Source organism: Schistocerca nitens, chromosome 3, assembly GCF_023898315.1.
Source record: "Schistocerca nitens isolate TAMUIC-IGC-003100 chromosome 3, iqSchNite1.1, whole genome shotgun sequence".
Classification (NCBI taxonomy): domain Eukaryota; kingdom Metazoa; phylum Arthropoda; class Insecta; order Orthoptera; family Acrididae; genus Schistocerca; species Schistocerca nitens.
Genome location: NC_064616.1, coordinates 721953281 through 721973757, shown reverse-complemented (window position 1 = coordinate 721973757; position 20477 = coordinate 721953281). Strand labels below are relative to the sequence as shown.

At 44.5% G+C, this 20477-nt stretch overlaps 1 protein-coding gene across 2 annotated transcripts in view; it reads left to right on the top strand.

Annotated features, from left to right (window-relative positions):
* Window positions 1–20477, top strand: part of LOC126248689 (plexin-A4) — a 995564-nt gene that overhangs the window by 83773 nt on the left and 891314 nt on the right. For both annotated transcript variants that reach the window (XM_049949968.1, XM_049949967.1), the window contains exon 2: window positions 4421–4453. The gene's annotated coding sequence lies outside the window, so the exon portion shown is untranslated. The remainder of the gene's footprint in view (window positions 1–4420; window positions 4454–20477) is intronic.

Sequence of the window (20477 nt, the reverse complement as noted above, 5' to 3'; positions counted from 1 at the left end):
CTACTTTTAGGGTTCCGTGTCTCAATTGCTAAAAACGAAACCCTTAACCCTTATAGGATCACTTTCTTATCCGACTGTTAACGACACATTTTTCTCAGGAACGAGGGGGGTGGGGGGGGGGTGTATCAAGTTTAAAGTTGAAATTTACGCCTCATGCTACTAAGGTGTACGGTCTGTTGGCGATCTGAAAAATTAAAAATTTGCACTTGCAAAATTCTTCATGAAAACCTATAGATGAGCTATACCGATACACGTCAGGCCTGGTGGTCTAGCGATAAAGCGCGTGCATGGAAACCGAAAGGTCGCGAGATCAATTCTTCAGTCTTCGTTTTAACCTAGCCTTCACCTCTCAACGATGTGAGGGGTCGCCAGAAACATGTGGTTCGGATTCCACATGAAATTTTAGGTTCCTTGTCCCCGGTTTGATAACTGGAAGGTTAGGGACGCACAACTCGCCGAAATGGCGTCCGCGTCCGGTAGAAACTCTTACACCATTCATGCCATTGAGCCACACGAAATTATTATTTATTATTATTATTATTTGTTATTATTATTATTATTATTATTATTATTATTATTATTATTATCTATACACACAATTAAGTTTGTACGGGTCCTACTCGCCCTTGTACATTTTTTTTTTTTTACACAATGATAACCTAATTAAGGAATATGTAGGAATCAAATTGTCGGAAAACATAATAAACCAGGGCAGAGGTTTTAGTTTAAACAGGGCTTTATGAGATTTAGTCGGCTATCTCGTCCACCAGAAGTAGGAAACGCAGAGAGAATATGGGTTTCGCCGAATAACAGTGCGGGCACTATAAACCAAATAAGCGTCAAAGGACATAGCGGGCGTTGGGAGTCAAACTGGGCTATAACTAGCCGTGTGCACCAGCAGTGCTTCTCTGTCTGGTTGGAGTCCAAACGGGAAGGACGCACAACACCACAGCTTGTTGCACCTGAAGCAAACAACTGGGTCGGTCATCGAAATAACGTGCATAAAAACTGCACCAACAGTTCGGCTAAACATCGGAAAACACCATAAATCAATCGTGCAGAGAAAACCCGAGAGAACACAAAGTACTCCTATTACCTGACGCAGAATGAGCATTTCCATTAACACACAAGAATTCTTACTCGGGTTTGGTATTGGCCATAAGCAACAGAAGGTCGTAACACCGTCTGATATACAATGCTTTGAAGTTTGAGTGAAATTTTCTGTCGCAGTCACTCTGGCTCGTGCTTCATTTGTGCCACCAATCGCTTTTCATGCGGGATTCCAGGTACCTATTCTAGAATAATTTCGCTTTATGTGATAGAGCCAGGGATTTGCATGGTTCTCAAGTATTTCGAATTGTGAGCGTTTATATTCAGGACGGATTTTTGGAATCAGTTACACTTTCAGTTTATTTTTGAGAAAAGTGCCATGATAGAGCGACGGTGTAGTGTATTGTCTCGCAGAAGATGTAAGTCACCTGCGATATTTACTGGCGACGTAACATGGATGCTTATGACCGGAAAAAAGATTCGTATACCTTCTATCGATTAGTGACGTACGAGGGAGTTCTATTGCATGCCATGTAAACATCTGCCGCATGAGAATATTTCCACCACCTTCCTGAACGGAGCCCCTTTGGCAAGCAGCATACATCGCGTCCCAGTCAGCAGCGCTTTTCCGCGAATGGAGAAACTCTCTCAGTACGCAGAGGCGCACGAGAAGCTCGGCATCTGAATAACTCCAGAGGCGGAGAGACCCACACGTCGAGCACTTACTATCTGGTCGCGATATCATATACTGATATCCAGCGTCTTGATATCCACGCATCGGTGACGCGTAGTTCACCGAACGCGTAGAGAGGAACGCGCTCACTGCAACACACGAGCTGAAACTGCGAAAGGTTCACGAAGAAACTGTATGACGTACAACTTGAATAAACACCATAGTTCGGAACAAGTAAACTGGAATGGGAAAAATCTGATTTTGAGAAATGAATTTTTTTTATCTAGACGAACTGTCCTGCTTGATACTTTTTGTAGTTTGCGTCGTGTGAACCTGAAAAAATAGGTACTACTTTCCTTATGACAATCAGATTAACGTAGGAGAAAGTACTGGCTGTGTTAGATGGGATGGGTTGGTAATAAAAAAAGCTTCCGAAAACTCATCCAAGCTGCCCGATGGACTAGACGAATCGTCGTCATTTACCTTTGAGAATCGACCCACATCTTGCAATTTTCCGTGTTTGGTGAGGTAAGGTTTCACGTGTTTGACTGTACGCTTAGTTCCGTTTAAGTACTGAAAAAAATGCACTTAAGAAGGTGAGATGTGAGTTGTTAAGCCGGCCGGAGTGAGAAGCAACCCGATTTCTTTTATGCCGTGTGGTTCTAGGCGCTGCAGCCCGGAACCGCAGGAATGCTACGGTCGCAGGTTCGAATCCTGCCCCGGGCATGGATGTGTGTGATGTCTTTAGGTTACTTAAGTTTAATTAGTTCTAAGTTCTAGGTGACTGATGACCTCAGAAGTTAAGTCGCATAGTGCTCAGAGCCATTTGAACCGTTTTCTCGAATGGCTCCTAGAATGTTCCGACTGTTTTTTACAGAGACTTAACTTGATAAGAAGAAGGGACCGGTTGGTAGGACATGTTAAACTGCAGAGCGCATACTGAGACGCGTCATGCATCTGTTAACGGGACTGTACTGGAACAGAAGTGTGGATCAGAATCATACATATTTTTCAGTCGCTGACACGTTTCATTGTAATAGGACTTCTACATACTTAGTAATATAAAATATTTGCTACTTAGTATCCCACTTAATCGTGACTTGAAATAATGGAAACATTCTGGTCTTTGGACTGAGTACCACACTAGATCTACAATGTGCGATACAAACTTCATGTATACGTAATTTTTTTTAACTTTTTATTTGAAAGAGGTATGACCCGAAAATACAGTCTGTTACCTTACAGTTCTGTCCTTGCATTCTGTATGACATATTAATCCTGGCTGTATAATATATAGTAGCTATGTCGTTATGACAAACTATAACAGCAATGACGTGGCATATCCAATTCCTAGACAAGCAACCATCGTGATGAGCATTACGTAATTTGGAAGTTGTGAAGTGATCTATTTAAAACCTAGCAACTTTTGTAATTGACATTACTGAATTCCTATTGTGTGTGTGTGTGTGTGTGTGTGTGTGTGTGTGTGTGTGTGTGTGTGTGTGTGTGTTTTGCTAAAGTATGGTTCACAATTTGTGCTTGACATGCGCTGTAGGCAATGAGTTACTTTTAATTTGAATCCTATGGTCAAGTGCACTGTAATTACTTCATGATCGCTTCGAAATGTCTCTCTCTATAGTTTAGTGATACGTGTACAATCTTCTAAATATACGTAGCGCATTATTTACGTATATCTGTGTGTAATATTTGTAGCATTAAAGTATCGCGTGTTTGTCTCCATCATCCCAAATGCTGCTCCCCCTCTCTTCCCCTCTCTCTTTTTCTTTTCGTTCTCTCTCTCTCTCACTCACACACACACACACACACACACGAACCAATAATCCCAGCGCGTTGACCAAGCTAATGCGAAAATTTTTTATTATCGAGTAAGCAGGGCGACGGGGGGGGGGGAGGGAGGGAGGGAGAGAGGGAGAGAGAGAGAGAGAGAGAGAGAGAGAGAGAGAGAGAGAGAGAGAGAAGGGGGTGGGGAAGGGTCGTCGTTTGGCTTGTGTGTATATATGGCGCCAGCGCTGAGCGCTCCCCTACTTTCTGGAGTGGTGGGAAATGCGATATGGTGTGCCCTCCCTGTCGTGTGCAGGTAAATCCGCCTGCTAAGCCGCTGGGCGTAGACAGGGGGAAGCCGCACCGCTGCTTGGTCAACACGTTCCGAACTTGCCACCAGCGTTTGCTTCGAGAGTTGTCGGGTCATAAGTCGGCTTCACTTTATCTGTTTGGAAACGACTGTTATCGATGCGTTTGTATACTTGCGCCGTAGTCTCAAGCTTTGACTTCGGTTGGTACAGTATCCTAATATGTAACGGTCATTTATACTACGTTTTTTCGCAGCTCTAATTTTTCCGAATTTGAAAACAATATTACTGTTTAAAACAGCAGGAGAATAAGACGTCCAATTTTAATCTTTATTTAAAAGCCACGTCCTAAAAAGGGTCTTCGTTAGCACAGTTCTCACCACAGAGGATTATTTCTATATCCACAACACCCAGCTGTCATTTCTGTCTTTCAGTCCCAGTTTTGATGTCGTATATCCTTACACATGCAGCAGTCTCTTAAATACATATTGTCGAGACAGTAACATAACATGGCAGTCACTGTTATAATAATTAACTTTTAAGTGAATGTTATTTTTAATTTCACTTCATATCTAGATTTATCAAGATTTTTTTTTTTTTTTAACAGATCTGAGGTGATTGGTGGTGACAGCTGAAACCGGTAATTTTGTATGATTTTTGTCTATAAATAATACATATTTTAAAATGAACCCTATTACGAAATACTTTCCCGTTACGACATAATGTCTTAATCAAAAATAATTCCCGAATTTAGTTTTCATATTGTTGTGTACTTAAATTGTAGGAACTGTGTGTGTGTGTGTGTGTGTGTGTGTGTGTGTGTGTGTCTTTAAATTGTGACGATGAACATAATGAAGTCACCTTTTTATTTTATTTCGTTTATCGTATCATGAGAAATTTAGAAATATGCAATGACAGTGTTCATGAAACTATTCTTATTTACATCTAATAATAATAATAATAATAATAATAATAATAATAGTTATCATTATTATTTCAAGAATGGATTTCCATATCAGACTTTTATTAGTGATTGCTCCGAACAACAACAAGAAGGAGGAGGACACGGTATTCCTGCAAGTTATTAAGCTAGCACTGTTCACGGAAGCCGTTTCGCATCTGTTCCCATAGCACTGACTGACATTACTGACAAGCAACCACGGTGCTGTTTCTTCCACAAATAATTACTCGCACATTCCCGCGAATAAATCAGATCATAAATCACGTTTACCCTATAAACTGACGTAATACAAACTTCTCTTCAGCAGTTTCGCAAATTCTTCTAACAATTTATTCGGGAACCCAAACGACGACTCCCTGTTCACATATTATACGCTGAAACTGACAATCGGAGCGGTGGCTGATGGGAGCGACCCTAATGGTATTTCCTCCCACATAACGGACGCTCCCATCAGCCACCCACGTATGTCAACTTAGTTTGCGCAGACAGTATATGGGCGTAGCCAGTAGCGGTTGGGCACTGGAGACGTCAAATAGCAAGACAATGCCCCCGCCAGAGAAAAGGCGCACTCTCCTTAGGAAGATTCAGAAACCAGCGGTGTGTGAGGACTACGATTTACTACGTCACAACACCAAAGATAGCAGTATTCCTCTCAAAGTTACATTCGGAAAACTATCACGAATAAAAACTCTTAAATATAGGAAATTTGCGATCATTCCCGTTCTCAAGAGAGTTCTGTAGACTATCGGGTGCTGATGACGTAGCAGCTTAGTTCCAAACCAAATAGTCCTTACATCATAGCAAGTAGCCTATACCTATGATATCACACATCCCTCCCTCGTTTCACGGGCAAGAATACGAAATATTTAACAATTCACCTGCACGCACATCTGATTCTTGTACGTTCTCTTATTCTGTCTTTCTGACGGCAATACGAAATGTGCTTTAGTAACGGTTACTCAAACATCAAAAAATTTGATTCAGCTTAGCAATAATGTCAATGCAAGTAATTTGTCAAATGAAACTTCCTAGCAGATTAAAACTGCGCCGGACCGAGACTCGAACTCGGGACCTTTGCCTTTCGCAGGATAGTGTTCTACTAGTTCTTTAAGTTTCGTAGGAGAGCTTCTGTGAAGTTTGGAAGGTAGGAGACGAGGTACTTGCAGAATTAAAACTGAGGACGGGTCATGAGTTATATTGGGTATCTCAGTCGGTAGAGCACTTACCGAGAAAGGCAAAGGTCTCGAGTTCGAGTCTCGTTCGTGCGCACAGTTTTAATCTGCCAGGAAGTTTCATATCAGTGCACTCTTCGCTGCAGAGTGAAAACTTCATTCTGGAAGTAGTAGAATGATTATAAGTTAATTCTACAAAATTAACTGCTGTAGAAAATTCATAGTAACCAGAAAAGACTATCGACATTGAATCACACATTCTCGTTAAAAGCTGTCAACGACGTCGCACTTGACGCATATCCAAAATCGAAATGCCCCTGTTAACGGAAGAAGCTTGACACGCAAGAAGCAGACAGCAAGGTCTGGCACTAAAGAGACGTCGTACTTGAAGCACATTTTATGCCTTGCGTTCCTGAAAATACCATACATTTTTCACGGTTCTTGGCCTATAGTCCGGCAGGCCTGCACGTGATAAAAACGTGAATGCTCACGAGTATATCTGCGCTCGTTTGTCATTCTGAAAAAGAAGTGATATATTTCAATACATGGCGAAAAAACATAAGTTAATAGGTTATTTTTAATTTGCATCTCAAGAATCTGTATGTCTTACCTAATTCAAAAACGAAATAATAAAAGTAGCGGGTGAACTATTCTGAGGAACACCTGTCCAACATGATGTTGACCAGATGGTAGCTTAAATGGAAGTTTTGCACTGTACTTTGGGGCGAACAGTAGCAATTAGTTTAATGATTAGTACAAATGATTCATAAAAAATTACTACTAGAAATAATTGATACAAAACATCGTTCCCGCTGTAGACAAGTTGCATTCGAAACGCCAGGAACGTAGTAACTTATGTTCACATAATAAGAAAGCTATTAAATAGCTTTTTTCCGAATGTAAGCTTATGAAGAATGTTGTGGCGTAGTAAATCGTACTCCTTATACATCGCTGGTTGCCGGCCGCTGTTATCGAGCAGTTCTAGGCGCTTCAGTCCGGAACCGCGCGACCGCTACGGTCGCAGGTTCGAATCCTCTCTCGGGCATGGATGTGTGTGATGTCCTTAGGTTAGTTAGGTTTAAGTAGTTCTAAGTTCTAGGGGACTGATGACCTCAGCAGTTAAGTCCCATAATGCTCAGAGCCCTTCGAACCATTTGTTAATACAAGAGTGAATGAGGCTCGTCATTGTTAGGGACTGTGTTGCGCGCGTAAAGGACAATAAAACGAAGTAATATGGTCTGTACTGTTATTATTTAAAAGTTGCATTTTTCATTTCATGATCGAGGAACTTCACTGACGAGAATAAGAGAAATACGTTCGTATTAAGCGACAAGGGCAGGTTTATACAGCAACGAAGCGTGTTCTCTCTGTAAGGCTTCCATACTCGAATCTGACAGCTGCAAAATTAAGGAACTAAATACGTTAGAGGCGCATTACAAGCTGTGCACAAAATATGCCCCAGCAAGCATACGTGAATTCTTAGAATATCCTGACAACTATCATCACAAGGTGTTCAAACCGCCAGTCAGCTATGCTTTATGCGATATTGTTTTTTGCCGGAGAATTCTTCTCCGCTCATGCGTCGCCAGAAGTGTCGTTCAGCTGTTCACCCGTTGATTGTGTGTCCACTTTATATTCGTGTGTATTACAAGGATTATTCATTTTATGTGTGTAACGACCTTGCCAAGAATCCGCAGATGACGACTCGTAAGTCGATCCCGCAACGACTGCAAGTAATATGCATCATTGACGGACGGACAGAATGTGGGCTGCCATTGTTCGCCAAGGCGGCAACAGAAGCTGGGGATATATTGCAGTGCTCCCGTGCGGGAACAAGCCGGCGGGGCTGCAGCGTTCGTGAGCAGAGTGCGCAAGCTGACCGTGTCGCAATAGTCGGCGCGCTCGCCTGCACGCCCATGTGTGGACTGCCGGCGCCGTGGGAACGCGCCAATGTCAGCCCAGCTAATCTTTCTCTGCCTCGCTGGCAGTGTGTGTCTCCTGTACTGCCATTTCCTTCGTAGCACACTGACCCCTTCAACAGATGACCAAAGGTCCAGGTGGCGTGTCCTCGCTTTTTCAGGTCTGCGGAGCCTGCAGATTTACTTACAAGGGAACCTCCCCATCGCACCCCCCTCAGATTTAGTTATAAGTTGGCACAGTGGATAGGCCTTCAAAAACTGAACACAGATCAATCGAGAAAACAGGAAGAAGTTGTGTGGGACTATGAAAAAAATAAGCAAAATATACAAACTGAGTAGTCCATGCGCAACATATGCAACATCAAGGATACTCTGGTTTGATGAATGCCGTGGCCCCGTGGTTAGCGTGAGAAACTGCGGAGCGAGAGGTCCGTGGTTCAAATCTTCCCTCAAGTGAAAATTTTTCTTCCTTTATTTTCGGAAAGTTATGATCTGTCCGTTCGTTCATTGACGTCTCTGTTCACTGTAATAAGTTTAGTATCTATGTTCTGCGACCGCACCGCAAACTTAGGGTTCGGAAAATATTCATTGACCTTGTTATTGAAGTCGCGAGCTATATTTGCTGGATTCATATTGCCCACGAATACATCTCACGTATTTAATGCACTCCCGTACAATGTAGCGAACAGTCAACTGCCAGCTAGGGAGCCTCGTTAGCAGGAATACTATCTCTTCCGTGCGCTGTTGTCGACTGACGTCGTGTGTTCCGATGTTTGTTTAGGTGTAGCATCCTCATGCTGCGGCGCAGTTACCTCGCATCGGACGGACGGACGGACAGATAATAATTGTCTGAAAATAAAAAAATAAACTCTTCACTCGAGGGAAGACTTGAACCAAGGACCTCTCGTTCCGCAGCTGCTCACGCTAACCACGGGACCACGGCGCTCCTGAGCTCACTCTCTCCTTGATGTTGCCTATCTTGCACATGGACTACTCAGTTTGTTTATTTTGCTTATTTTTTTCATAGTTCCACACAACTTCTTCCTGTTTTCTCGATTGACCTGTGTTCAGTTTTTCAAGGCCTATCCACTGTGCCAACTTATAACTAAATCTGAGGGGGGTGCGATGGGGAGGTTCCCTTGTTAGTGTTGCGGTCAGGCTTCTGGGAGGGGCATTCAATAAGTAATGAACCGCCCGCCCCCGGTAGCTGAGTGGTGCCGCGGACGTATTTTCAAAGTCAAATATGACATTCTGATGCTCCCTACGAAACGTGGTGGGTTAAATCTCACCGATATCAGCAAAAAAGCGCAAGCCTTACACCTTTCTACTACACACAAACAATGGAAAGAACCACGTGGCACCCTTGCTGCACATTTAGCTCCTGCTGGCATCAGTGCACCTATAAATGTCCAACACATACCCAACGGACTATACCACTTGAAATACTTTTTAGTGGAATACAGCTACATACAGGCAAGGATCCCTGAAAATGACATCATGAAAGTGAAAGAACTTGATGAAAGACAAACCCAGAAACGACGTAGAACAGAAGTATCCTTGTTATAACTGGGAAACAATATGGGAAAATATTCACTGCCGGAACGTGCCAACGTATGTCAGATAGACCTGGTATTTTGCCGTAAACAGGAAAATTACGACGAACTCTAAACTTCTCTATTCGATTGGCCGAGTCACCGCTGTGTACATTATGTAATATACCAGATACCGAAGAGCATAGATTGTTGTGTGACATATGGCTCTACATAAGACAAAAGATAGCGAGCGTCAGCAGAACTACACCCAACGCCGTTACGCCTGCTGAATTTTTAAACCCTGACAGTATACCTTACCCTAAAACAAAACGAAACGCAATCAACTGGTTGAAAGGCCAAACGATGCATTACATCCTAACAAAAGAATCAAGCAAACGGGAGGACTTCTGGGTATACCTTACAACTGAGCACCACAAGTTGATGTGTACTAAAAAATACAAAGCAAATTACGCAATTTTTTAAATAAAACAATACTGTAACCAATAGAAGTGCGTAATTTACATTATCCATTCAAGCATTTCGTATATTAGACGAATGCTTTGTGGTACAAAGTTGTACTACACGTAGCAGGAGGAGGATTTCCAACAGGAAGTAATCAGAGAAGATCATCAATATACACCAGTTAAGCCTTTATGTATATATTACTTTGTTTTGCTGTAAGCATACGACACAGTGATGAAACTGGTATATACCATTTATTTAGTTTCTTTCTCACCTTCCTTCTTTTCACAGGGTTCAAATGGTTCAAAAGGCTCTGAGCAATATGGGACTCAACTGCTGTGGTCATAAGTCGCCTAGAACTTAGAACTACTTAAACCTAACTAACCTAAGGACAGCACACAACACCCAGCCATCACGAGGCAGAGAAAATCCCTGACCCCGTCGGGAATCGAACCCGGGAACCCGGGCGTGGGAAGCGAGAACGCTACCGCACGACCTCTTTTCACAGGAAGACATATTTATGTTATTTATGTGTAAAATCAAGCAGCAGAAGCCTACTTCAATTCATTACCTTCCTGAAGAAGAGAATTTTACTTATCAGCAATAAGGAGTTTGCTTGTTTCCGTTTTTCCACGCACGGAGAAAGAGAGTTGTAGATGCAGTTACGTTTCCATAACAATTATGTGAATGCCTTCTCAATGGAATTTACATTTATTTTTATTCAAGCCATGTTACAAACAAAGGCAGCAGAAGCAGCACACTTAGTTTGTCGTTCAGAAGAAGCGCGTTTCCATATCATCAGGTTACATTCTCTCTTTAAAGGGCGGAGAAGCCTGGCCGAGAGGGCAAAAATTGGCGAGCGTAAAGAACGGGTTGAAGGGGAGGAAGGAGACCCGATTTTTATTTAAGAAAAGGAAAAGAAAAAAAGATAATAAAATCCAAAAGAAAAAAGCGAAGAACAAACAAAAAAACAAAAAAGGAAAAAAAGTGTTCAGCGCGACAGAATGTCAGTCCTGCGGGCCCGGGTTCGATTCCCCGCTGGGTCGGAGATTTTCTCCGCTCAGAGACTGGGTTGTCCTAATCATCATCATTTCATCCCTATCGACACGCAAGTCGCCGAAGTGGCGTCATATCGAAAGACATGCACCCGGCGAATGGTGTCTACCGGACGGGAGGCACTAGTCGTACGACATTTACATTTAGTAATGCAACACATTCTTTTCTGAAATCAGGTTGGTTTTATTCAGGATTCCAATACACCATATTATCCCCCGCTCTTTTGGCTACAAAACCCTATTGTTCAACATAATCCCCGATCAGTGAGATGGCCTTAGGCAACCTGACTGAAAGGGCCTGTATGCCCACGTGGTACCACTCTCCTGGTCGACGTCGGAGCCAACATCTTGCTGGACCAATAACCTCCCCATCATCCACATACTGCTTCCCGCGGAGTGCATTCTTCATTGGGCCAAACACATGGAAGTCGGAAGGTGCGAATTCTAGGCAGTACGGTGGATGAGGAAGAACAGTCAGTTTTGTGAGCTCCTCTCGGGTGCGCAAACCCGTGTAACGGGGAAGGAGAAGATCGTTTTCATTTTTGCGGCGAGAACACGCTCAAGTCTTTTCTTCAATTTCCTGGGGGTATCACAGTACACTTCAGAGTTGATCGTTGCACAGTGGGGGAGGACATCAAACAGAATAACTCCTCCAAAGTTTCAGAAGACGATCGGGATGATTTTACCGGCTGATGGTGGGGCTTTGTACTTTTTCTTCGAAGAAAATGGTTCAAATGGCTCTGAGCACTATGGGACTTAACATCTGAGGTCATTAGTCCCCTGGAACTTAGAACTACTTAAACCTAACTAACCTAAGGACATTACACACATCCATACCCGAGGTAGGATTCGAACCTGCGACCGTAGCGGTCGCGCTGTTTAAGACTGTCCTTGGAAGAAGAGGTGTGGCCCCACTCCATGGTTTGCTGTTTTGTTTCCAGTTCGAAGTGACGAATCCACGTTTCATCGCCAGTGACGATGTTCGACAAAGAGCAACGCGCAAGCAATTCCTCACAGATGGTCGTTTGTTGTTCTTCGTAGTCTTCTGTCAGGTGGTAAGGACCCCAGCAGGCACACACCTTCGAATTCTCAAACTGGTGGAAAAGTGTGTCAGCAGTACTAACACACATCCAGCTGAGCACCGATGTGTTCGACTGTGATCCGTCGATCACCTCGAATGAGAGTGTGTGCACGTTCCAACGTTGTAGAAGTGACAGATGCGTGCGATCGGTCGACACGAGGGAGATCGGACAGGTTTGCGCGATCTTGTTGCGACGATGACTGATGCCTCGCCCAATGAGTCACCGTGCTTTTGTTCACTGCCATGTGTCTGTAGACATTCTGCAACCGCGTATGAATATCTGCGCAGCTGTGGTTTTCCGCCAAAAGAAACTCAAAGACAACGTTGCCTGGAACACTCCCCGTTACTGACGTGAAGGCAACTTGCAGCGCTGCCACCTTTCGAAACTTCATGAAACTATAGAGACTAAAGCGGGAATATTCTATGATGTCTCACAACAAATTCTGGTTTTTTTCAGCCGTAATTGACAGAGAAAGAACTGCGTTGCATTCCATACCGAACGCCCTCGTACTTTCTTCCGATCCTTCATTTCCTCCTCCTTCTCCACTTCTTTCAGTGTTCCTTCTGGTAACTTCGCAGCCAAAGTGACTAGTGTCCTTGTTGTCAGTCCGAAGACAGATCTGACGCAGCCTCTTCATCTCCGAATAACTACTGCAACCTACATACATTTGAATCTCTTCGCTGTAATCAAGCCTTGGTCTCCCTCCAGTGCGTCCTATCAATCAGTCTCTTCTTTTAGTAAAGTGCTGCCACAGATTTCTTCTCTCCAAAATTCTATTCCGTACCGCCGTATACCCATCTAATCTTCAGCATTATTTTATAGCACAGCATTTCAAAAGCTTCTTTCCTCTTCCTATCTGAACTGCTTATCGTCCACGTTTCACTTCGGTACAAGGCTACATTCCAGACAGACAAGACTTCCTAACGCATTTACGTTCGATGTTAAAAAAATTTCTCTTCTTCAGAAACGTTTTTATTGCCATTGCCAGTCTAAATTTTATATCTTCTCCTCTTACACTGTCGACATTTATTTTACTGCTCGAATACCGGTATTCATTTACTACTTTTTATGTCTCATTTCCGAATCAAATTCCCTCAGCATAGCCTGATTTAATTAGAGTGCATTTCATTACCCTTGTTTTACCTTAATTGATGTTCACTTATTTCTTTTCAGTACACTATCGATTTCGTTCATTTGCTCATCCAAGTCCTTAGCTGACTAAAAGAATTACAATGTCAACAGTAAACCTCAAAGTTTTTACTGCTTTTCCATGAACTTCAATTTCCTCTCGAAATTTTCCGTTCGTTCTCTCTACTGCTTGCTCAATGAACATTGGCAATAGGCTAAAAACATGTCTCACTCACTTCCCAACCACTTCTTTTCTTCTGTGCCCCTCGACTCAAATAACTGCCGCCTGGTTTCCGTACAAGTTGTAAATAGCCTTTCGCTCCCTGTATTTTACCTCTCTGCTACCTTCAGAAATTTAAAGCGTATTCCAGTCGACATTATCGAAAGCTTTTTTCAGATCTAAAAATGCTATAAAAGTAGGTTTGACTTTCCTTTACATATCTTCAAAGAGAAGTCTTAGTGTCGGTAATGCCTCGAGCGCGCCTAGATTTGTCCGAAACGCAAATTGATCTTCCCTTCAGGTCCGTTTCTACCAGTTGGAATTCTTCTGTAAATAATCCGTGTCGGTATTTCGTGTGTGTGTGTGTGTGTGTGTGTGTGTGTGTGTGTGTGTGTGTGTGTGAAATCTTACGGGACTTAACTGCTAAGGTCATCAGTCCCAAAGCTTACACACTACTTAACATAAATTATCCTAAGGACAAACACAGACACCCATGCCCGAGGGAGGACTCGAACCACCGCCGGGACCAGTCGCACAGTCCATGACTGCAGCGCCCTAGACCGCTCGACTAATCCCGCGCGGCTCGGTATTTTGTAACCATGACGCTTTAAACTGATGGTTCGCTAAAATTTACACCAACAAGCACCTGCTTTCTTTGGAAAAGGATTCATTACATTCTTCTTGAAGTCTGAGGGTATTTCGCCTGTCTCATAAATCTTGGACACCAGGTGGAGGAACAGGTCTGCCATGGCTGACTATCCAAGGATATCAGCGGTTTTGACGGAATTTAATTTATACTCCAGGGGCCTTGTTTCGGCTTCGGTCTTTCAACACTCTGCCAAATTATTCTCGCAAGTGTCATCTCGTATCACATCTTCGTCTACTTCTTGCTCCCTTTCTAGAACATTGCCTTCAGTTCCATGTCCTAACTTTCGGCTTTCACTTCTATGCTTGGCTCAAGTCTTCCATCTGAGTTCTTGATATTCATACAGCTGCCTCTTTTCTCCGAAAAGATTCTTTAATTTTCAAATAGGCGGTATCTATCTTCACCTTAGTTATACATGCTTCTACAGACTTTAATTTGTCCTCTAGCCATCCCTTCTCAGCCATTTTGCGCTTTCTGTCGGTGTCATTCTTTAACACTTGCGTGTTCCCTTTCGCGTGCTTCATTTGCGCAGTTTTATATTTTCTCCTTTCATGTAAGTATATAAATACTAGAGCTGGAATTCTCTGTGGCACGTAGAATGTCCACCAGAGTGCATTAGGCTCTTTCGTGTTTAGCGTTGTTACCAGGTCTGGTCGGGCGTGAGCAGTATCAGATGATGAGTGATGGCTGTAAAGGACGTGCAGAAACCGCCTGCCCGTTTGAGGCAGCGTTATCGACAATTGCAGTGTTCGAAATGGGTCTCATTGTGGGTCCCCAGTTGTCCCGCTGGTCTACTCGTGCTATATCCAGATTTGTGGGGTAATGGCATGTGACAACTGCCCGATGTTAGGCTGCATGGGAACGTGACGGCAGCCCTACTCGCCGTCAAGGTGCCGGTCGACCACCACAACGGTTTATCGCAGTGTTGTGCTCAGAGCACATCGCACCCCTTTCACATCTACGCCTGCCATCCGACAAGTAATGGACTCTCTTCAACATTCTGTCATCCGGCAACAGTGGTCGGATAATAGCAGCAGTTGGATTAGGGAATTGTCGTCCGGTGCGTAGGCTGCTGTTAACATAACACACAGCGATGCGTCTAGAACAAAGTCTTGACTGGGAAACATGGGCTGCTGATGACTTGCATCGCATGTGTTAAGTGAAGGGCCGCGGTTCCGCACTACCCAAAGTGACCATCGTCGGCGAGAAATGTGGCGACCTGATGAGACTCCCCATTCTTCCAGTGGTTTGCAGATGCGTGACGGTGTTACTCCGGCGTCGTGGTGTGGGGAGCCATCGAATATGACTTCAGGTGACAGCTGGTAGGGATGGAGCAAACTCGGACGGCACAACCATACGTCACGGACATTCTGCGCCCTCGTGTGTTAACTCTCATGCGATAGTATCGTTCGTGCCATTTTTCAACAAGGCAATGCTCGTCCGCACATGGCATGTATCCTTGTGAACTGTCTACATGATTCTGGGGACTCACGTGGACAGCAAGATCCTTTAATCTGTCCCCAACGAAACATGTGTGATACCAGCTCGAAGGTCAGCTCCTTCCCAGTGAGAGTATGTAGGACATCAAAGACCAGTTACAACAACAGTGAGCCATCTTGCCTCAGGAGACCATATAATGCCAGGGTGATAAGTGGACACATACTGCCAAGTTCTTTCTAAATTTTACTAGATTCTGTAATCACTGAAATAACAATGCATCATCCCGCGAAGTTCCATTGTGTTCCATCCTCCCCTTCTCGGTGCTTCAGGAGAGACAGGAAGATGATTCATAACCTAATCGAATCTGCGTGGTGGATTAACGACCGACCGGCCAGCCTGAGAGTCGATTTTAGGTCCGACGCTGCTTTAGGAAAATCCTAGGCTGAATCCCAATTTGTGCCTCAGAAAATACGATAGCCAAACACTTAAAATACCACCATACACAAACAAATTTTACGTCTGACGCATTACTTTACGAAAGTCGCATAACAGAAGAACTGAGTTTTCATTCCCGTCCAGCTACCTCGCGCTTCTTTCACCTCTAGCAATGATATTTTAAAAGTGGAAAAAGTGCCGAGTCGCACCATGATTCGGAGTCAATGTTAAAATATAGGACCTGCAAGTGGCTGGATACATTGTTTCAAAGATCGGATGAAGGCAACGGCACACCACCTCCAGTTGGACCACGCCTCGTAAAGCACTATGCTCTTCAAACCAGCATTCAGGCTGAGAAAACTCTTTTTTTTATGGTTTCGTACGTCAGTCGGTAAAAGCGGAACCCGTGTAGGATGGCTTTGTTGTCCCTCTGTCTGCCCTTTAAGGAACGGGTAGAGGTAACAAGTTCAAATTTATATCAGTTACTATCTTCCACAGCCCCTTCGCGATGTAAAAACTTAAAGCTTCTGAGTCAATGCAAGTCACAAATTTCACTAATTTCGCACTCAATCATCAAAAGGGCACTTCCCGTTGACCTATAGTCATGAAATTTGACTAGAAGCAATATTTTACAGTAAAAACAAAGGAAAAACTCCGAAAATTGTTAATCTATAATTATATCACATATTTTTTCTACTTGTTGCCTGCCTGTCTGCCTGTTCGTTCGTTTGTCTGTTTGTTTGTGCGTCCCTTTATTCTCAGGAACGAGCAGAGGTATCAAGTTGATATTTATATCAGATACTAGGTCTAGAGGTGCCTAGGCAGTGTAAATAATTTAAGCTTCTAAGCCAATGCAATAAAAAAAATTTGATCATATATGTCACATATTTTGACACACGTGAACTCACTCATTAAAACTCATAGATGAATTAACTATAGTCATAAAACTTTGAACATAGCTGCTAAGGTTCAGTGACCGTGTCAGAATTATATTAGAACAAATAAGCCCTCGGTCACAAATATTAAGTCAAAATTGACCAGGTTTCGACGCTAGTATGAGCGTCGTCTTCAGAATTATACTGTTCTTGTTGCAACTCTTGTTCACTAAAGTACGAGCAGCCATTGGCGGCTCGGCATCTTACTTACAACTACACTCCTGGAAATTGAAATAAGAACACCGTGAATTCATTGTCCCAGGAAGGGGAAACTTTATTGACACATTCCTGGGGTCAGATACATCACATGATCACACTGACAGAACCACAGGCACATAGACACAGGCAACAGAGCATGCACAATGTCGGCACTAGTACAGTGTATATCCACCTTTCGCAGCAATGCAGGCTGCTATTCGCCCATGGAGATGATCGTAGAGATGCTGGATGTAGTCCTGTGGAACGGCTTGCCATGCCATTTCCACCTGGCGCCTCAGTTGGACCAGCGTTCGTGCTGGACGTGCAGACCGCGTGAGACGACGCTTCATCCAGTCCCAAACATGCTCAATGGGGGACAGATCCGGAGATCTTGCTGGCCAGGGTAGTTGACTTACACCTTCTAGAGCACGTTGGGTGGCACGGGATACATGCGGACGTGCATTGTCCTGTTGGAACAGCAAGTTCCCTTGCCGGTCTAGGTATGGTAGAACGATGGGTTCGATGACGGTTTGGATGTACCGTACACTATTCAGTGTCCCCTCGACGATCACCAGTGGTGTACGGCCAGTGTAGGAGATCGCTCCCCACACCATGATGCCGGGTGTTGGCCCTGTGTGCCTCGGTCGTATGCAGTCCTGATTGTGGCGCTCACCTGCACGGCGCCAAACACGCATACGACCATCATTGGCACCAAGGCAGAAGCGACTCTCATCGCTGAAGACGACACGTCTCCATTCGTCCCTCCATTCACGCCTGTCGCGACACCACTGGAGGCGGGCTGCACGATGTTGGGGCGTGAGCGGAAGACGGCCTAACGGTGTGCGGGACCGTAGCCCAGCTTCATGGAGACGGTTGCGAATGGTCCTCGCCGATACCCCAGGAGCAACAGTGTCCCTAATTTGCTGGGAAGTGGCGGTGCGGTCCCCTACGGCACTGCGTAGGATCAAAAAAAAAAAAAAAAAAAATGGCTCTGAGCACTATGGGACTCAACTGCTGAGGTCATTAGTCCCCTAGAACTTAGAACTAGTTAAACCTAACTAACCTAAGGACATCACAAACATCCATGCCCGAGGCAGGATTCGAACCTGCGACCGTAGCGGTCTTGCGGTTCCAGACTGCAGCGCCTTTAACCGCACGGCCACTTCGGCCGGCGCGTAGGATCCTACGGTCTTGGCGTGCATCCGTGCGTCGCTGCGGTCCGGTCCCAGGTCGACGGGCACGTGCACCTTCCGCCGACCACTGGCGACAACATCGATGTACTGTGGAGACCTCACGCCCCACGTGTTGAGCAATTCGGCGGTACGTCCACCCGGCCTCCCGCATGCCCACTATACGCCCTCGCTCAAAGTCCGTCAACTGCACATACGGTTCACGTCCACGCTGTCGCGGCATGCTACCAGTGTTGAAGACTGCGATGGAACTCCGTATGCCACGGCAAACTGGCTGACACTGACGGCGGCGGTGCACAAATGCTGCGCAGCTAGCGCCATTCGACGGCCAACACCGCGGTTCCTGGTGTGTCCGCTGTGCCGTGCGTGTGATCATTGCTTGTACAGCCCTCTCGCAGTGTCCGGAGCAAGTATGGTGGGTCTGACACACCGGTGTCAATGTGTTCTTTTTTCCATTTCCAGGAGTGTATTCATGACGTCGCCTTTCCGGCTTAGATCTTTTTTAATATGTGACTTGTAAGTACTGCATCTTTTTCCAGTCAGAACAAACTTTAATTTTATTAATGTATTATATACCTAATATGTTTTAGAACAGTTAATCTAATTCTGAAGACGACGCTCATAGTAGCGTCTAAAGCTGGTCAATTTTGACTTAATATTTGTGACCGAGGGCTTATTTGTTCTAATATAACTATAGTCATGTCGGGACTGACTGTTTTGCGATAATGCGCGCGTATAAAAACCGAAAGGTCGCGAGATCGAAACTCGGTCGCACCAGAGACTTTTCAGTATTCGTTTTAACCTAGCCTTCACCTCTCAACGATGGGAGCAGTCGTCAGAAACAACACGTGCTCCGGATTCCACGTTTCTCCGGTTGGATAACTGGGGAAGGTTAGGGATATACAACTTAGCGAGTTGATTACATGTTTGTCTTTGGTATTCCAGAAGTCAGTCAGCCGAATGCCATAGCTGTTCCTTGAGCGTGCTTACTGCTGTTTCCGTATTTGTCCTTATCCAAACAAGATAGTTGTCTGTCTGTAACGAGCGCGATATCGTTTCAAATGTAACCTTCCCTCCTTTTTTCTTCGTTCTTTGTGTACTTCTCTACCGATGTTTTCCGTACCCGCTAGTTTCACTTACTTGCTGTGACGCAGCCTTCGTTGGTCTCACTTCTGATGTGGCTATCATTTTCTTTTGGAATTTCTTACATGCTGTTGTCGTTATAGCTTAGGTAATTTACTAGCTGGCGTTCTTGTAGAGGAATACGTAATGGCTGCCAGAGGTTGGGGCCCATGCTTTCTAGGTCTTCAAGCCGCCTGCCTGCGTGCAGAATCGAAACTGAAGTTGGGTCATGCAAGCTTGTACTTTGCTAAGGACACTAGAGATCCTTTCCCAGCACTGCTTACGTCCGTAATTGTGTTCGACACGGACGATAGGCAGCTTTTCCATAGATCAATAGTCTACTAAAACACGCGTACACACACACACACACACACACACACACACACACACACACACACACACAAGTAAACGCGCGCGAGCAAGACATCATTTACAACAGGGCTTCCCAATAAGGGGTCCGCCGGCTCTTTCTAGGGGGTCCGCAGCCACCTTTCACCAAATCGTGTAAAATAATGAGTAAAATTATTGAATAAAGATGTGAAAATCAAATTCATCACAATTTTTTTTTCGTGTGAAAAACATATGTACTATTACTTCAGGTCGTATTCCCAAGCAGCCTTTGCGGTTCCTAAGTGAGAACGCATACACAGTTTAGTGCCGGAGAATGCGGCTTCTTTGATCGACTGTTTCGCAACAATACGGGGGTCTGAAACTTCCTGGCAGAATACGGGGCATTCTGAATACGGGGGTCGTTTGTGCGCCGGCTCACGGCGCTAGATGCGCTGAAACCTTTTACGCATGCGCGGAGCGAGCTTTGTCGACCAATCGCAGCGTTGGCTGGCACGTATGCTACCCAGGCATCGTTAAATGTTACACTTGCTTTGTCAGTGCACTACCTATTTCATAAGCCGATTTTTGACCAGTTTATTACTTCTAACATGGATCCGTGGCTGAAGTCAGGATCATTGAAGAAGGGTGCGGTTTCTCCATCGCCTTCACAACAAGGGAAGTTTCCAGTTGAAATGAATGAGGAGGGAGGACGACCAAAGGAAGAACAATCACAAGAAGCTCCAAAGACTATTGATACTTCGGGGTGGGGGGGGGGGGGGGATCATTGGGAACATGGCACTTGCATTAAGAAGCTTTCAGTTCCCATGGGTCTGGCTC